The sequence below is a fragment of the Manis pentadactyla genome, chromosome 2 (assembly GCF_030020395.1).
Source record: "Manis pentadactyla isolate mManPen7 chromosome 2, mManPen7.hap1, whole genome shotgun sequence".
Taxonomy (NCBI): domain Eukaryota; kingdom Metazoa; phylum Chordata; class Mammalia; order Pholidota; family Manidae; genus Manis; species Manis pentadactyla.
The window spans coordinates 119,158,583-119,173,014 of NC_080020.1; the positions used below are offsets into that span (position 1 = coordinate 119,158,583).

At 32.5% G+C, this 14,432-nt stretch overlaps 1 long non-coding RNA gene across 1 annotated transcript; it reads right to left on the minus strand.

Moving 5' to 3' along the window:
• Positions 1-563: 563 nt before the first annotated feature.
• LOC118923468 (uncharacterized) lies at positions 564-13,885 on the minus strand. The gene is made up of 3 exons (XR_005029207.2): positions 13,728-13,885; positions 1,618-1,728; positions 564-1,253 (listed from the first exon to the last, which is right to left on the minus strand). It is a non-coding gene; the product is annotated as an uncharacterized LOC118923468 (long non-coding RNA).
• Positions 13,886-14,432: the final 547 nt, after the last annotated feature.

Consider the following 14,432-nt stretch of genomic DNA (forward strand, 5'->3'; position numbering starts at 1 on the left):
TCAGTTTTCCCCAGGCACAACAGAGAATCCACCCCACAGTAATAAAAGTTGCCAACTTCCACTTCCACAAAGTCCCATATTCTATGCATTCTTCAAGGACAAATTACCCTTTTTCTGTTTTCTTTATTCCAGGAAACAGATAGTGAAACATATTTTTCACACCGTTGAGACTATCAAAACCTTGATAGCAAAATCTAAAAAGCACATTTAAGAATAGAACATTACAAAATAATATCTCTAATAAAGAGATCTGCAAAAATGCTAAACAAAATATTAATCAATAATCAAATCTAGAAACGGGTTCATTACAGGAATGCAAAAGAGATTTAACAGCAACAAACGGGCAGGCTTCTGCTTAGAATGTAGAAATCTGGAAGTAGTATCATATCTACTCTTAAAACAATACAAAAGGACATTTGAAACAACATGGATGAATCTGAAGGACATTATGCTGAGTGAAGTAAAGTCAGAGAGAGGAAGGCACACATGGTACGATCTCACTTGAAGTTTGCTAAGAGAGTAAAGCTTAACTGTTCTTACCATATTAAAAAAAAGGTAGCTATGTGAGGTGATGAATGTGTTGATAAACTTGATCGTGGTAATCATTTCACAATGTGTAAGTATATAACCTGTTCATGTACACTAAGTGTGTACAATTTTATTTGTCAATTATATGTCAGTAAGGCTGCAAAACAGAAGCAAAAACCAAACCAAAACAAAACAAAAAGCTGGATAATTTCTAAAATAGATTACCTTGAATAAATGGCAGCTGAAAGCTGAGGCCACAGGACAACTGACTGACTAGAAATTAAAAGAAAAATAGGCATCTATAAGGAATGATGTGCTCACTATATTGCTTACCTGGGGCAATTGCTGGTGCATTACTACTTGTAAGAAAAAGTGAGCTAAATTTCATTGTAAGAAATTGCTGAAGGATAATGTGAGCGAGTAGAGGTGTATAGAATCCCTGGGAGATAAAAATACAAGGGAAAATTGATCTCATTCATGGGCTCTTCTCCTTTGCCCATGAGATGGGTTTTTCTCCAGTGCTCATGAGATGGGTTTAGAGGCAGGTTTAGAGGAGGGGAACACCAGCTCCTGCAAGAAAGGCATTAGGCTCTGCCCAGATTCTTCTCCCACAGGTCCCCTTTGGAAAGCAATGGTGACCACCACCACCACCAAAAACGTCTTCATTCAGAAGATTAGTAGCAAATTCTGTCAACCTCAGGACACAGGGGGAACACTGGTTGCACCTGAGGCAGAACAGAAAAAAATTGTCTTTTTTCTTGGTTAAGAAGCAGTCCCAAAGCTAAACCTATATACTTCAGCTTTTTTTTTTTTTTTTTTGTAAAGGCACCCTTATATTTCCAGGTACCCACTTTGGCATCACTTGTTGCTGCAATAATCCCATATAAAAATCTTCCCCTAAACTCAATAGTTTGAAACACTGAACATTAACTTTTTTGTTCACAAGAACAATCTGGGCAGTATATGAGATCATCTGGACAGTATATGGAACTGAGCCCAGTTAAGGCCTGTACATGAACTTCTGATGGTGCTTCTGGCCTTAATCTGAGTCCACTCATTCCTCTGCAGCTGGTGCTGCCATCCTCTTACCTCTGCGGATCTTGGGGAAGCTCTTACTTGGGCGGTAGGTGGATTTAGTCAAATCTTTAATTCTCCAGCAGCCGAGCCCAGGCTTCTTGAGAGTCTTGTTCAGATAAGTAACTATGGCAAGACAGAGGTACAAGAGGGAAAGCATTAAGCACACAAACCTTTTATGATCTTTCAAGATCTTCGAAACTGGAAAATTGTCATTTGTTTCACTTTCTACTGTCCACACCAAGCCACAGGTCTAGTACAAATTCAAGGACTGTGGAACTAGATTCTATTTTGCTGAGAGGAGCTGCAATTTCATGTGGCCAATGCCATAGATACAATAATTGATGAAGAACTGATGCCATTTTAAAAATCCATCCAACAAAATGTTGCTAGGAATGGGTTTCCTTTGTGAAGACAAAGAACAGAAGGGAGAATGAGGGGCCTTCTCTGCTGCTGTTAATGTTATATTTTTTGTTCTACATGATGCTTATATGAGTGTCTTTAGTTTGGAAAATTGATCAGACTATAAACTTAAAATTAGTTCATCTTCTATATGTGTGTTATGGTCCATTAATGATCTTAAAAAAGACATAATAATTATATTATTGGAGAAAATTTCTCCTGTTGCAAGATGAATCAATTCTCCAAGCTTTCATGAAATAGTGTGTATAAATAACATAAACCTTGCAAAAAAACAGAGAAAGAAAGAGAAAACAAAAAAAGAAATAACAACTGTGGAGATCTCAGGCTGGCCTAAAAGTTTGTTTCAAAATCAAAACTGCATCCATTGCATTTCTGATAATCTCATATCAGAGAAATTTAACAAAACATAAACATTCAAGTACATTATAATTATAGCATCTAAAAAAGAAGTCTGTTGTTCATTTACTAGTTTCCTTCAATGAAAATAAACATATTCAGAGACAATGCATATTAATATATATAAATACATTTTTAAATTATTTTTATTCTGGATAATAATTTATTTAAACCACACAAATATGATCTAAACAGCTCCTGGAAATAAAGCCAATAATTGTTTAGGAAATAATAAAATTAAGGGATATTTAATAAAATAATGAAGAATAACATACATATTACAGATATGTTAGATGAGATTAATGGAAACTATCCTATATATTGAAGAGTGCAAGTGATTTTAGGTCAAGAAAGCAAATTATTTTATGTAAGACAGAAAATACCTTTTCCTCATGAAGGCAGTTTGCCACTTCCCCTAACAAGGAAAACCCGGGGTTATCAGATTCATCTGAAATAAACACATTGTTTTCATCCACTTTCACAGGGAGCCATTCCTTTCTGGAATAAATCTCATAACATTCCCTTGACATACCTAGGCAGGCCATGATATCAACTGATTTTCAACTGTCCCAGCCCTAGAGCTACCAAAGTTTAAGAAATATTTTGGTGCCTCAGTGATTCTTGGCCCATTCCTTGATATGAGAATTTAAATCTCAGAGTTAACTCTAAGAATTATTCAGAGTCATTAGAAACAGCCAGCTCTCCTTAATTCTACCATTACAGTACATAGTAGAGCCACTTACTCTCCTAAATTCTAGTAATATATCTCTCTGTCTACTTTGAATAGATAGATAGAATCATGGCCAATTTACTTTGCTCAGATCATAAAAGTTTTTGGGAATTCATACCGACCAAGACCTATACATAATTGAATGCCAATGAATATATATTGGCAGAATGAGCCAAAAATGGCCTCAAAATTGACATATGATGATAATAATAATAATAACAATAATAACAATGGTAATACATTTTGCAGTGTGATATCGAGTAACAAAGGAAAATAATTATGTAGACACAGGCTCTAATTGTTCAATCTTTCAAATATAATTTTATTGGGTCTTAAGGGGAAAGCATTCAGTCAGCTGTTTCAAAGTAAAATTGGAATTTTGAATATCAATCCCTTAAGTAGGAAAAACATGATTAAACTACCTAATTACATTCTGGTAGTGGGTCAAAAGAACAGGAAGTTGAGTTAAAATCTGGAAATGACCAGATTCAGAGTCCTGGAACAAGATTACTAATTTTATTTACTTTTTCACTCTGATTTAATCATCTTCATAAACATTCATTAAAAACAAGCATAAATATCATTTGATACAGTGAATATGCTTCATATAAACAGTAACCTCCATATTCTACATTATAAATTGCTATTCATTTATAATATAACCAAGCTGCACCATTAAGTTAGGTGCTTTTACAAAATTAGGGGTTGTGTTGGGAAATATAAGCATTTCCCTTTATTCTGAGAATTCCAAGGTTCTTATGCTGACTGAGCCATTGCATGAGTCTTAGCTATTTTTATTCTTCATGATTTTTTATTTTATTACTCTTTTAAATTTTGACTTTGTATGAATGGATATCAAAAAATAGTCTTATGCATACACATTTGAAATGGGAGAATGGGGAATTTTGACAGGTTCTATAAACCACTGAGACTGCATTTAAATAACCACTGAATTCCTGACTCTTTAATAGGTGGTTAGTCATTCCTGCAAATAAGATTTTTCATTTTGATTCAATGCAGCACTCCTTCCGCAAAAGCCTACGTTTCAGAACTTCTGATGGATTTGGCAGATCATAGAGAATTGTATTGTATAAATTGAAGAATGTAGTAAATATGTATTGTTTCATTTATTATTTTATGTAAGTAATTTTAAATATGTGTGTCCTTTACAGAACCTAATTACATTATAAACATTTGTATAAAATCATAATTCCTTATGAATTATTCAAGAATATAAATTGTATAATATTTTGAACAGCCAAAAAGAATTTCCCTGTAGTTACTTAAATCAAAACTGACAAAATACATTTCCTTCAAACTTCCTGAATTATTTTATTCTAGGTTAAGAACCAGCATGATGAAGTTTATCCCCAAAGGTACTCAGTGGAAAAGCTATAAGCCATGGAAAATGGGGCTTAAATTCAAAGTGCCATCTCAGAAAGCATAATAAAAATAGATTTTCAGTCTGCCCCAAACACAAATAGTAATGCCATAAAATATGAAATATTGGGAGTATGGTTTTGCCATCTCTAATTTTTATAGTGGAGTTTTTCTCTGATCTTCCTCTATGCTAGAAAATAACCTTATATCCTGTGAAAGTCATCCACTTCTTTTAGCAGACTGAGAAACTTGGATGAAGTCTCAAAATATATGAAACAAAATATGTGGTGGTTTTAAAGATTAGAACACATTGTTTCAAATTATATTTGCCTAAAAAGAATCTAAAGTGGCATAATTGTAAATAATTTAAAATGACTCTTTAATGGAAGAATTTGGATCTAAGTACAATCAACAATGATGGAAGTGGAAGGGCCCAAATTGACAGACTTTATTTTGTGGTTTCTATGAATCCATCCCTTGTTATTAGATCACACCCAGTCCAGGAAGGAGCTCACAGTAGGGTCAGTGATTCAAGCCTGCATCCTTTTGCTCTATCTTTGACTTGCAGTAACTCATCTGAATGAAGATTCTAGGTACTATTTAGGGGGAGTGGGATTGGATTTACCTATAATAAGTACATTTAGTCCTAGGTCTCTAGGCCTACAGTCTGCTTGAATGTGTGTGCGTGTGTGTGTGTGTGTGTGTGTGTGTGCGTGTGGGTGTATGTGTGCGAGTATGTGTATATGTATGTGCTCTATTAGTACATGATTCCATTATTCCTTTGTTGCTGTCATGAATTTTATCCCAAGTTGCTCTCATGTGCAGGCCATTCTCCCATACATAATCAAATGAAATTGGTTGTTAATCAGTTCCTTATAAAAGGCATCCACCTTGTCTCACTGTTTCCCTGACACCTGTTTTTATAATGTGTATTGCAACGTGTAATTTTCTCCTTAACAAGTACCAGTGAACATCTGTATTGCAAAACCCAAACGACGCAATATTGGAGAGTTTCCAAGGTTTCATTTAACTATAATCACTCATATCAATTGTAGCCGCTCTGGTGTTATTTACTATGACTGAGTTTAAATAGAACTTATGTTTTACTCTATGCAATGGGCAAGTTAAAGGATGGGAGACCTTAAATCAATGAGGCAGTCATTTCCCATATTTCTAGCTTGAAGGCCAGTTGCTATAGGCCAAATATGGGCCCTTATTAAATGAATGATCTAGTGAAAGATTACAAAAATGATTGCAGGGAACTCCAGCAAAAATGTTCATTTTACATGGCTGATTATAGGATTTCTTCAAATGTTCTTTAATAATGCCATTTAACTTTAAATTGCAGACAAAGCAATTTTTCAGATGAAGTAGGGTTGAATCTCTTAAGTTTTTGTATTCACATACTGTTAAAAGCATCTGCTTTTCATAATAGTGCTCTGCATTCTTGAGGTCCACTATCCCTGAGGACTTGTTTTATGTGGCTCTGGTATAGGCAGCCATTTACAAATAAAGGTCATTCCTTAGGATAACAACCCCACCCACAGAGAGTTGATCTGATGTTTCCTCTCTTCTCAACATTAGCTTCCATGTAATCTGATTGGCCCCATATTTGGAACATAACGACTCATTTTTAAAAAATATTTAGAATGGTTATCAGTGATTTAAAGTCCCCCTCTCTTTAAGATGAAAAGTTATATGTAAACAAAGTATGACTTAATGCAATCAGTAATTATGGACATTTATATTTTTATGAATTTGTCCTCTCCATCCAGACCTAAGAATAAGGATGCTTGTATGGTAGCTACCTGTACCTTTCCAGGATTTCAAATGTCCAATGACATTTTTAAGTTGATTATAAATCCTCAGTTGGAATCTATCATCTCTGGGATCCCAGTGACAAAACTCTTTCATGCAATGATTTAAAGATATAATAAATTCTACCTTTTGTTAAAATGGCTTCATTTACTTATTAATTAATTGAGAAATGTTTATCGAATCCTCATTATATGCCAAGAAATCTGCTAATGCTAGGGGTATAGTGATAAGCAAAGTGAGGAAAACTTCTGTTTTCAGAGCTTATGTTCTAAAGAGAAAGATAACAAGCAAGTTAAGTGAGTAAATTACAGAGCATTTTAACATTGATAAGTGCAATGGAAAAAATATTAAGCTGTGTAAAATTATAGGAAGCAAGAGTGACATAATTTCAGATAGAATATACATGGGATATATTTAATACGAAAAGGTAATGATCAAGCAAGTCAAGCAGTCAAAGAAATGCAAATAACAGTAGAAAGAAGTGTCTTTATACATTCATCAGATTGGTAAATTTTTATAAAGCTGAAAGCAATTTTACAAAGTCATAATGTCTGGTCCTGTCAGGGATTCAGGCAAAAGGATACACTTACATTTTGCATGAATGTCATTTGTTACAGTTTTCTAGAAGCAATCTGATAATATAAATCATAAGGTATGCATTCCCTTTATATTAGCAATCTCACTTTAAAAATTTCTTCCTATAGATTATGTACATATATGTACTTATATATGCATCTACATAAAATATGTTAAATGTAATTATAATTCATAGGAAAAAATAAAGCAGAATTATAGCGAATGACAATCAGTGAAGGATTAACTGAATAAAATATGCAACACATTTTTTCATGAAATATCATTTAGTCAGTAGTAATAATGAATTAGAGCCATTGGCTTGAGACATCTCCATGGTGTGTTGTGAGTTATTTGTATTGAGACAAGATTTTATCTTCTATTACCTGTGATTTTGGAGCATTGGTTCTGAGGCAATACCTTGTCAATAAATCCTATTAAATCTCCAAGTCCTCATTACTCTAATTCAGAGAATAGGTACTTAAAGTAAGGTAAGGTAAAAAATGAGAAAAATAATCCAGTATGTCAAGCCAATATGAATGGGTATACTGCAAAATGTAGATGCGGGGATAGAAAAATGAGGCTTAAGAAACATGTGATGTTCTGAATATATATACATAGATATGTTATATATATTGTATGTTATATATATGTTATCTGTATATACACATATATGTTCTGTATATAGGTACACACACACACACGTGTATATATATATATATACACGTGTGTGTGTGTGTTTATTGCAATTAATGTGACAGAGATTATGCTAAACCCTAGGGATATAGTAGTGAAGACCAGAGTTTGCCTTCATGGAATTTAAATTTAGCATGGATTACAAATGCAGCAGTTAGAAATATATGCTATTAATGGAAAATTTTAACTCAAAGTTGTGCTCTAGTTATGGATGGCAGGAAGTCAGGGAATCCTAATTGAAAAACTGATTCTGAAGACTGAATAACATTTCGACTGTCAGAAAAAAAAACAACAACAGTGGGAAGTTAATAGAGATTGTGCAAATATGAGAAAAGTCACATAGGAGAAAGAAGTAGGACCTGCAGAAATGGAAAAGTTTATGGGGTTGACCTGTAAGGGATGTAGACTAGTCCCAGGTAAACTATAGAGGTGGGCAAAGCATGGTTGGCAAGGTTAAGAGTTTTCAGCTTAACTCTGATAGCAATGTGGAGTCAATTGTAACTTTTAAACAGAGGGAGTGACTAGATCATATATTCATTTTGGAAAGACCACTTCGATTTTAACATGGAACAAACAGGTTAGAAGAGAAGCAGAGCTAATGTGGAGGAAGGAAAATACTGTCATATAGGTGAGAAGTGATTACAGATTTGAAGACCAAGACAATTGTAGAAATGTTGATGTGCATTACATTTATGAAATAAATAATGAAGAATTAGTCATTTAGATAGGAATGCTAAAGAAACAAGGCGATGCTCAGATTACTGAGAAAGAGTTAGCTAGAGATAAAATGTGAGAGTGATTTGTATTTCATTGAAATTGGAAGTGGTATAGTGATTATAATAGTGGAAAAAGGAAGGGTGAGAGGGTATCGAGGGCAAGGACAGCATGTTAGGTAATTTCAACATGATCTAGAACAACAGGAAGGAACCTACAAAAGGGACAGCCGCAAAGGAGAATGGAGTAAAAGAAGGGGCATTAGGTCTCAGCTCAGCTTCTCTGTATATTCCATATTGATTAAAGAAAATGAGACCTTATAAAAGACATATTCTCAGACTGCAATATGAAACAAAACCTAACTATATTGTTTTGAAGTGACGTATGTAAGTCTGTAATGGAGAACACAAATTATCAGGAAAGCCAAGATATATTAAATAAGAGAGAAAAGTAAAAAGTAGAACATCAATACTTTCAATTCATTAATTAAATCAATAATAAAAGTTAATATAAAAAGGGGCCAATAGACATGTTAAAATTGAACAAAAGTACAAATAGGGATATAAAAACCATAACTACTTACTGGGAATAAAACAACAAATATTTACTAATAGAGTAAAACTTAAATACTCTCTGTCCCCCCATACACACACACACACACACACACACACACACACACAGACACACACACACAAAATATATATATACGGTAATGCATATGCTGGTTAACTAGGAGGGAGGAATCATATTATAATGTATGCATATACAAATCATCATGATGTACACCTAAATATCTTACAATTTTATTTGTAAATTATACCTCAACAAAGATAAAAATATTTACAGAATCTGAATTAACAGAAGTAAAACTTCCAGTTACCTCTACCTTCATATTGTAGTAAATATATTACAATATATATATGTGCATTTTTTTAGTAGTTCAGCTAAGGAAAAAATTAAAATTTATTTCCAGGTTTTAATTTCTGGGGAAATTTCCTATTTAAAACTTACTTTGTATTAACTCTCAGTTCACTGTAATTTTGATTTTTCAACAGTAATAAACCAGTATAAATAAAAAAACAAAACAAAAAAAAACATCAATATATGAAGCAAAAATAAAAAGAAAATGTAAGTCAAAAGACCCAAAGACATTGTGAAATAATAAAAGTATACATAAATAATTTTGACAAAGAAAGGCTAAATAAGTAACTACTGGAACTAAACAAATAGCTTATTGTACAATCTTGGTTCTACTTACAAAGTCTGCCCATCAGTGGAAAACACAGAGCATGAGGTTCATAAAGGGTCAAGGACTTTCACCTCCTTGGCTAAATTTATTTCTCAGTATTTAATTAATTAATTTTTTTATGTAACTGTGAATGGGATTGTTTCTTAATTTTTCTGTCTGATAGCTCATTATTAGTGGATAAAAACAAGCTATTTCTGTTTGTTAGTTTTGTATACTGTGACTTTACTGAAATAGTTTATTAGTTCTCAGAGTTTCTTTTTGTGGAGTCTTTATGGTTTTCTATGTATGCTATCATGTCATCTGCAAGCAGTGACACCTTTCCTTTACCTTTCCAATTTGGATGCCTTTCATTTTTTTTACTGCAATTTGCTGTGGCTAAGACTTCTAATACCATGTTGAATAAAAGTGGTGGGAGTGGTCATCCTTGTCTTGATCCTGATCTTAGAGAAAAATCTTTCAGCTTTTCACTGTTGAGTATGGTGTTAGATGTGGGTGTGCCATACATGGCCTTTATGATGTTGAGGTATGTTTTTCCTATACCCATTTTATTGAGCGTTTTTAAAGAGATGGCTGCTGAATTTGTCAACTGCTTTTTTTGCCTTTATTGAAATGTGATTTTTATCCTTCTCTTGTTAATGTTGTGTATCTCATTGATTAGCTTGCAGCTGTGAACCATCCTTGCATACATGGGATAAATCCCACTTGATGATGATATATGTTGATTTTTTTAATTGTTGAACTTCGTTTGCTAATATTTTGTTGAGGAGTTTCGCATATATGTACATACAGGGGATATTGGCCTGTAATTTTCTTTTTTTGTGATGTCTTTGGCTTTTGTATCAGGATAATGCTGGCCTCATAAACTGAGTTTGGAAGCATTCCTTTATCTTCAATTTTTTGAAGTAATTTGAGAAGGATAGGTTCTAACTCTTCTTTAAATGTTATGTCACTTTTTAATTATGTCTTAATAAATGGAATCAAGTATATTCTTCACTTACATGCATGAGTGTATGTGTGCATCTTCATTCTGATAAATATCCAGTGTCCCAGTATGGCAGGTGACATGATTCAAGTAACTTTATCAGCATTTCTTATTTCTAGTGTAACCTACTCTATTTTAATAGATGTTTTTCTATGAATCACTAACTAAAATTTCCCTGTTTTCTTACTGTGAAGAGATGTTATTCTCTGATCTCAATCTCATACATGCTGGTCAAAGTTTTTAAAGTAAGACACCAAAATCCCATGTCTATTTATATAATAGATTAAATTGATTATATATATGGAGTTGCTTATAAGAGTAAATTTATTTCTCAATGTTTTGAGTACACTTTCACATAAAAACTGGTATACAACTACCTTTCAGAGACAGTCTTCTAACTTTGGCATTATTTTGACATGTGAATCTCAACTTCATTTTTTATATCCAAGATCCTTCATAGTGTGCAAATTAGTACTTACAAAATTATATGTATTCAAGTGAAAGTATTTGTTGAACATTTTAGTATGAATGAATATTTTTTATTGCTATTATATAATATTTGAGAGATGGTAGGAAAGTTTGCAGTCTGTGTAATTTAAAACTTATCCAGTAATGAACAGTGGACCACAATGTAGCAACCTTATGTTACATACAAACTATAGTTCATGCTTGATTATAGACACTAAGCTCATTGTCTCACCATTCTTAATTTATTTGAAGCAACTGAAATTGTTTCAAAATTTCTGGAATATTTGCATTCCTTTTTTAGAGACGTACATCCTTTACCTTTGAGGAGCAGAGTAAAGCCTCTTTTTACTTTATTTCATATCTGGATGTCTGAAGTAATTTTATTTCAATGCCCCTTTGGAAATAAGAGGTCCTTGCATTCCCTTCCATCAGCTGAAAGCAATGAAGCATTACAGTTCTCTGCCCATCTTTTTAATAGATTTGCAACTGAAGCAAAAGAAATTCAAGGCCTTTTTTAGATCTTGGAGAATTTTACAATAGTATCACCAGCAAGAAACGACAGAAAAAAGCAAACAAAGCAGAATATACTTTTTGATGTGATGGAAGATTTCTACTGATGTAGCATTTTTTTCTTTTTCAAGCTAACAATACAATGCATAAATACTCTTTTATCTTAAATTTTTTAATTAAGAAAGAAAAAATTTTAAAATGTCATTATTCTTAAAAGAACAAATGGACATTTTAATAATTCAAAAACATATAATTTCAAATAAATACAAATTTTGTTTGGACTTCTGTCCCATGAATGTAGCAATATTTATTACTTGTCAAATAAAAAGTTATTTAGGGGAAATGATGGTTATAATTGATATCAGTTAGCTCTGTTTTTATCATAATTTCTCAAATTTTCACTCAAACAAATCAACCAAACTTACTAAGCCTTAACAATGCAATCATGGAAAGTATCTGAATATTGCATCTTGGATGGCTCTGCTAAGATTCTGAAACTAAGCACAACTATCTAGTAAACACTGTTTGCTCAAAGTATAGAGATTAGAATTTGTTACCCCACTTGAAAATCAGACATTTGCAAATTATGAATGCTACAGGTATTTGATTTTTCCTTCCTACATTTGCTGTTTTTCTCCTACATAAGCTCTAGCTGAACTTTAGCACTCAGTGAGATGAGCTTGTATCTGTTCCACAAGTTGGAGGGTGGTCTCTAAGAGCCTAACCTGTGTCTGTTAATCCAGGCTGCACAACAGAATATTTTGATTTTTTTTAAACATCCAGATTTGCAATATGGTTATATGAATATTCAAATAATAACATACCTTTAGGGATTGACTGGGTAGGTCTAGGAGGAGATTTCTTACATCAATACACTTTTAAATGTTCACCTATGATTCTAATATGAAGCCAGCATTGAAAACCACTGGACTAAGCTAATCAAGACAATAATACCAGTCTTGTAACTCTGTTTTGTTCATTACACACCTTCCTAAACTGAGCAGTGGGATGAGACGTATTATACAGTGTGCAAAATTTGATTCAAAGTGAAAATCATTCAGGACATTATCTGATAAGTCTGGTGCAAAAATTATCTTTATTGCTCTTAAAAATTTGATATGTAAATATGATGCATGGAACTGTTATTCAGAGGATGAAGTAAGAACAAGGAGTACTAAAACCCTAAAAGAATTGCAGAACTGTTGATTTAGCCTTAATTATGCATCAGGTGCAATGTATCTAATTTTGATAATTTTCAAACCAATACCAATAAAAATCCCTTTTTTAATTGAATTTGAGTTAAGAGTCTCTGGCATTTAAAACTCCCCAAAATTTTAATTATCTGGCCAATAAAAAAGTAGAAGTAATTCAGGCCTCATCCTGTCATTTACTATCGCTGTAAAGTTTTGTTTTTTTGGGGGTGGTCTTATGATTATGCTGATTCTTAACTGTAAACTGTGTATTATTCCTTCATGAGAACTGATTTAACTAGTCAGGAAAGGAAACTATGTAAATATAGTGAAGAATAATCACTCTGTGATAATCTGACACTAGCTCAATAGTAAAAAAGAAGAATCCCCTCCATAGTCAGAAGAGAAATTCACAGTTGCATGTATTTGCCACTTTTATTCCCCAGAATATTTAATATTTGATCAGTTTCACTGAGAAAAAATATAGATATGCACATTGGAAATTAAATCACATACTTATAAATGAGTTTTCATATCAGATTAATTGTAATATTATTTTAATTAAAAATACTGTTTGTGAAAATATCTGAGTGCAAAATAATTACCAAAAATAATTGCCTTTCCATGTAAGCAACAGTGTAACATAAAATATAAAGTAAAACAACTTAAAAGAATAAAATTGTTTATCATATGTATGAGAAATTTTTAAATTATGCATATACATGGAGACATACAATGAAATCACAAAAGCATGAAAAACAGTGTATTCTGTAAAATTTTGGAAAGTTTTAAATCAGAAACTCATTTGCAATAAAAACATTATCTAATTTTCACATACCATCAAAAGCATCTGGAAAAAAAGTAAAAATTAAACTGAGTTGAAATATTTGCAACAAATATACCCGAACCTTACTATATTGCTGAACTTTATCAATTGGAATGTATTCAAAAGAAATCAAGATAGTCCAGAAAAAAATTACAATAAATAGAACTTACAATATTCATTTCTGTGATGAAATGCCAATCCTCTTTTTCTCTTTGCCTTTTCATTGTTACTGTCTTAATCTATGCTCTTGTTATTTTCAATTGAGACAACAGCTAAGTTATTCACCTCCCTTTTTCATCTCTTCTAACACTCCAGTTCATTTCTGAGAATCTCATCCATTCCACACACTGTGGTAAACTCAAATATGCCCTGAGAAACCAGACAGGCATAGTCATTGGCTTCATGTAATGTAGCATTCAGTAATTCAGATAATATATAAGTAAATGGTTTCAAAGTACAGAAAAAATCAATAAACAAATGTATAATTACCCATTGATTAATGTGCTATGAATTTAACAAAAATTGATTCCAAAATATATGTTAAAAGGTCATGTCAGTTAAAAAAAAAATTCAGTGAAGGACTTAACCCAAGACTTGAAAGGTACAAAGGCAGAAACATATAGATGTATGAGCAATGAATTCCAAGTACATGGAACAGTATGTTGATTATTTTCAGTCTTGAAAGCACTAGTGTGCTTAGAAGTTAGTTTGTCTATAAATTAATGAATAAGAGTGAGTGGTCTTTAGTACAGTTAGACAAGTAAACAATTGCAAAATATGTAGGTTTGGTATGTCATTGTAAGGAGATTATTATATTTTCTAAGAGCAATGGAAAGTCTTTAAGTATATAAGAGGGGATGAAATGGAAACCATTT